Raw genomic sequence first — 6259 nt, 5'->3', positions numbered from 1 at the left:
TATCTTGACAATGACTTGTATTGAAATCTGGCTTGAATCTATTTCTGACCTAATTCCCCCTCTTTTACCAGCTTTTTTGTCTTTGTTTATCTGAAAAATGAACACCAAAACACTAAGAGAAAGCCTGACAAAAAAATAAATAAAAGGAATGATGACATTGCTTAAGCTTTACAGAATGTTTTATTAGCAATAAACTTGGATGAATAAAGAAGACATCATATCACATAATTATACAATTAACTGAAGATACAAAAAAAACAAAAAAAAAACAAATAAACATTTTTGGTACAACACAATTTTTTCTGCACATTAAATTTTTGCCCAAACAAAGTTAACCTTTTGCACAAGTTCCTTTTTTTGAACACTAACTTTTTGGCTTAAACAAATTAATTGTACAGTTTTTTTTCCTTGCAAAGCACTAACTATTCTTTTTTTTTTTTTTTTTTTTTGCACAATAATATTTAGCTTTATTGTTTAAAGTTAGTGCTTAGTTAGTGTTTTGCTGTGTGGGTGTGTTTTTGTGAACATGTCTTTTCGCACAATACAAACCTTGTGTCCACACTAACCTTTCTGCCCAAAAGAGTTGTTGTTGTTGTTGTTGTTGTTGTTGTTGTTTATGTGCAGATTTCTCATTGCACAGCACTAACTTTTTTGTGCACACTAACATTTTGCTCCAAAGTATGTTAATGTTGTGCAATCCTGAGATCTCAATATCTATGCAAATAGAATTAGAATTTATATAGAATTATAGGCATGAAAACGTTGGTGGGAAAAATCAAGAAACCCTAGACTATACTCAGAATACATCCATGACATTTAGCGTTGTGGACCTTTTTGCTCAACACTATAACATGTAATAGTTGGTGTTGTGCAAGAGTTTTGCACATTTCTTTACGTGAATCCTTGTGTTGGGCTTGTCCTTTGTGTACAATTTTTCCACATTAACATTTATAGGCCAAAACTTTCTTCTTTTATCTTCATCTCCTCATTCTTATCCTTATTCTCCTCTATATGTATTTCAGTCTCTTCTCTTTTATCCTTATCTGCCTTCCCAATTAATAGTGTGGGTTAAGCTTACCTCTCTACCAATCTCTTATTATCAAACTTGACACAGCGGTTTTCATTGTTTCATATGTTCTTTTTTCATTTTCTGTTTAGCACTTCACATCTCTTCATTCTTCTCTCCATTTTGAACATGTCACTGTAACTGGGCAAAAGCAAAAGATCTATCAACTGGTCAAAAGAGGGAGAGGGGAGACATCACATCATTTTTATTTAATAAAATACAACATTGTACTCATATAAAATGCCAAATAATATTTTTTAACAAAAAATATTTATTTATTTATTTATTTATTTTGTTTGTTTGTTTGTTTGTTTGTTTGTTTATATTTATTTACTTAAATATTTTAATGAAGTTGCCTTGATGAATAGGAGGAATCTCTCGATTGAGTTTGAATTTGTCTTAATAATTTCTTCCATGAGTAATAATTTTTTTCCAGGATTTTTAATCATCAGGTTTCAGTTGGTTTTAGCTGTAGAAAATATCAGAAATTAAAAATTAAAATAGATTCAAAAACAAAACACGAGGCCATTACAAACCGTTCACAAGAGGGCAGCAAAGTTTAATTTGGACGTTATGCCTAGAACACTTTAATCTGTCTCTTCTCAGACACCCGCAATAAAATGTTGCAATTTCTATATAATGACTACTGTTTTTAACGGTAATAAAATTTTTGATTACAATTTTAGATTTTTTTATTTAGCCTAATTTAGGAATGTCATTAGTCGTTGTCACTGTACCCGTTATCTCAATTTCAAACTTGAATTTTTGAATTCCAACAAATTTCCATTTCCCATGTTATTAATTTCATGTTCCTTGTGAATAGAGTAAAAAAGTTATCATTGTACACCCATTGCTGATTGATTACATTTAGAACTGGGGGGGGGAAGTCTAAATGAGACTTTTCTTTCTTTTTCTTTTCTTTTCTTTTTTTTTTTTTTTTTTTTTTTTTGTAAAATAAACCATCTAATCAGGTTTGCAATTCTGGTTTATTTATTTATTTATTTTTTGACATATTAGAGTCAGGTTTTTACAGATGAATATTTTTATCACTTAATAGAAAAACATATTGCTAACATATAAGTTTACCAATTCCCACTATTAGTGTTTATTGCTTTATCCTCCATATTATCAAAATATTGGCTGTTGATTAGTACTCATAAAGATCTTATTATCTACACCCATAATCCTATCCAGTGGCTAAACCCAACTACCTTAATTAACTGTTAACATGCAGCAAATTAGAAGTTTACTGAGGCAAAAGTTGTGTTAATAAGATTTGTACAATTATTTTTGACAGTCTTTGTGACATAAAATGTTGTCTATAACCAGGCAGAGTATGTATAAACACATTTATCTGTATCTATATGTAGCCTATACTGTAGATAAAAATATTGATATGTATAAAACTAAGGAAAACAAGTTTGGTGTAAGTGCTGCTAAAGTGTATATTTATGGCTCAGAGTAGAAAAAAAAAACTATTTCCAGAAAAATACTTAAAAAAAGATTTTTTTATTATTAGTAGTATTTTTGTAATTGAAATCTAAAGACACAAACTAATAAATTACAATAAAAGAAGCTCTTAAAATGTGAAATGTTTTCTTAACACAACATAGATTTAAAAAACACCATAAAAATCTCAAATTGTAAGATGTTTGATAAAAAAAATGTTTTTGGCATGTAGTTCTCTTTCCTAAAGACATTATTTTACATCTTATTCACGATTGTTATAGTAATTTGTATTAAACTAGAAGACCGTCATTAATATCAAAGATGTTAAAACAAACGTCAACATTATACGTATATTAACCAGTGCAAAATTGTTTATTACACTGTAAAAAGAGGAAACTTAAACAAATCATTACCCACTAACATGGGAAAAAAATCATTTGTACGGAAATAAAAGTATTTTTACTATTATTATTACATTACAATACTATATTGTATTTGTACTGTACTGTATGTACTGTTTCATTCTTGTTTTCTTAAATAAATGACTAAAACTTGTTATACCTAAAATGACTAACTTAAAACAGTCATAAATTAAGTTTGGTTTGTCAAACTTAATTTCTTTAATTGTATCAAATTGAAGAAATTTGTTTAAGTTTTCACTTTTTACAGTGAATATGAAAAAGAGAGTATTCTGAAGATGACGTCACTCTATACGCGATCATTAAAAGAATTCAGAGCAACAAAGGAAACAAACTATCATAAGCATCAAACAATAGGTTGTTGATTAATCATTTTATCTAAAGTAAACTCAGTTTTCCCATATAATCAGGAAGACATTTATCACATTAATACGAGCACTACATAAACAATTATATCAAGGAAGTGCAGTTAACTTAAATCACTTCAAAGTTGTTTCCTCTCAGTTCCTGTTTTCCTGTCAGAATCACTGTTTGATTGTGCATGAATGAGAGTAAGTGTCAGGTTTTTAGAGGACCACCTGTGTGTGTGTGTGTGCGTGTGTGTGTGTGTTTGTGTGTATTGGGGCCTTTGACATGCAGTGCAGGTGTGTGATGGGAGTTTGTTAAGGGTGTCCTGGTAACACATTCATCTTTTTCCCACTCTGGTTTTCCCAGAGATTGCGGATACTGCGTCCCTACAACCCAGGTCCCCAGACGCTGCATCCTGTCCAGCGGAGTAACCTGAATAACAGTGGAAGCGAAGGAGCGGAGAGAAAACCTCCATGCCCTGCCCACGTTCACAACAATGTGCAAACCCTGCAGAATTCATCCTGCACCATCTCATTGTGCTGTGAATATACATACATGTGAAACCAGGGCCAGCTGTCATGCTTTCCACTCGTGAGTATTTCTCAGGGATGGTTATTTTTGAAAGTCAGGTTTTGTGCAAGCACATGAAAGTACAAATATAGACAGGGCGCTTCCAGTGTTGTTAACCAGGAAATATACAGACACTAACTTTATGTTTCACCATATAAGGCTAGTTGTCACAATGAAGCATATTTAATATGTTAATTTTTGGTTTTTATAGAATTATTGAATATACTTTACAATAAGGTTTCATTAGTTAATGTATTTACTAACTTGAACTAATAATGAATTGTAACGTGAAGTGGACGCTGACAACAGGGAGTGCAGATCCAAGTGCAGGGTTTATTTAACAGGAATGGTCAGGGAAGCAACAGTCAACACAGGAGCAAACAGATGTAGCTGTATAGTGGCAATCCAGAGTCGTAGTCAAAGAACAGGCGGATGGTCAATAAAGGCAGGCAGGCAGCATACAATGTAAACAAACAAAACAAAGCGAAGGTCAAACACACAGCAAAGCAAGGAAAACGTGTCGTAATGTTCACTTAACACTTCAACAAGACTCAGCAATGAGTGTCTCAAAGTGAGCCTTATATATGTGTGTGTTATCAGTCATTGAGCAGCATCAGCTGTGAGAGTGTAATCAGTGGTGACTTGGAGCAGGTGTGTGTGTGTGTGTTGCATGACTGAATCTGTAGTCCATGAAATGGCGGATTTGTAGTCTGTTAGCAAAACAGCTTATGTTTTACACATTGGATAACCTTCCAGCTGCAACCCAGTTCTGAGAAACACCCATACACACTCGCATTCACACACACATACTAAACGGCCAATTTAGTGTATTTAATTCACCTATAGCGCATGTCTTTGGACTGTGGGGGAAACCGGAGAACTTCGAACCAGTGACCCTCTTGCTGTGAGGCGACAGTGTTAACCACTGAACCACCATGTCACCTTGAAGCATATTTAAGATGTTAATATTTTGTTTATTTTATGCACCATAAAATATCTGTTAATTGTTAAATATCTATTAAACGTCTTCAAAGTTGTTTCCTCTCAGTTCCTGTTTTCCTGAATCCATGTTTTCATAGGACCACCTGTGTGTGATGTGAGTTGGTTATTTTTGTTAGATATATTCACAGAATTGTGTATTGTGTAGAGAATTAACGAGTTCTGTATTTTGCGGTTCACATGATGTCTTTTGTTTATTTACAGTTATGAATTGCATTATGGTAGGTTTATCTTTGCTCTGTTGACATTTGATGTTGAATATTCAACACTGCACATTAACAAAGTGACTTTATTACAATTTTAGTAGTTTGAGATATAACAAGATTGAAAAAAAATATAGAGAGAATTAAGTCTGTAAAACAACAGAAAATGTACGGGTATTTTATTACCAGGACTGTAATTGACAACACAAACACAATGTATCACTTGTAGACAATGTATGACTTCAAACTATTAAAAAAAATTGTAATAAAATTATAGATAAATTAAATAGAATAAATTATATTTTAGACTTTTCATCATTAAAAACGTTTGAAGAAAGCATAAATAAGTGAAAATAAATAAATCACCAAATATGGAAAACGATTTAATTACAGAAATTGTTTCCAGTGTGTATTTAATTACATTTTTACATTTTTTAATTAATAACTTATCTTTTGAGAAATTTAACAGTGTTTCTAGAACAAATATATCAACATCTGCTTATGTGTATAATGTATACACAAATACACAAAGAAATGAAGACAAAACTATTAGTCCTCCTGTTATTTTTTTTCACATAAGCTGTTTAACAGAGTATAATAATTTTTATAAATAATTTATGTTGTCTTTTGCTTTGATGACAGTAATATTTTTCTAGTTGTTTTGCAAGGCACTAGTATTTAGCTTAAAGTGCAATTTAAAGGCTTAACTCTAGGTTAATGAGACAAGTGAGGTTAATTCGTCACCTTAGAATTATAAGGTTCTATCTGACATTTTTGTCAAAATTGAGTTATTGACATATTCTTATTAATTGACAACTTATTTACATTATGGGATGTTTTTGCAAGTTGTTTGCATTTTAAGACTTTATTTAAAAAACAAATGTTACACACACACACTGTTTGCTATATGGAATTCAAAAGCTTTAAAGCTTAATCTTAAAATCGTTCAGAACGCAGATAGAACCTTATAACTCTAAGGTGACGAATCATTGAGAATTGTTTTGTTCAGTAGCCCATTAGAAAACATATATTTTTTAATGGGGCTAATAATATTGACTTTAGCAGTTTTACTCAGCCGAATTGAAAGACAAAAGACTTCCAAAAAGAAGAAATAATAAAACTTACTGTGAAAAATAATTGATGTTCTTGTTGGAAAGCCATACCTTTTGTCCAGTAAATATATTTGGCCAAGTCTATGAGCTGTC

The sequence above is a fragment of the Danio rerio genome, chromosome 20 (assembly GCF_049306965.1).
Source record: "Danio rerio strain Tuebingen ecotype United States chromosome 20, GRCz12tu, whole genome shotgun sequence".
Taxonomy (NCBI): Eukaryota; Metazoa; Chordata; class Actinopteri; order Cypriniformes; family Danionidae; genus Danio; species Danio rerio.
This window is presented reverse-complemented; position numbering follows the sequence as displayed.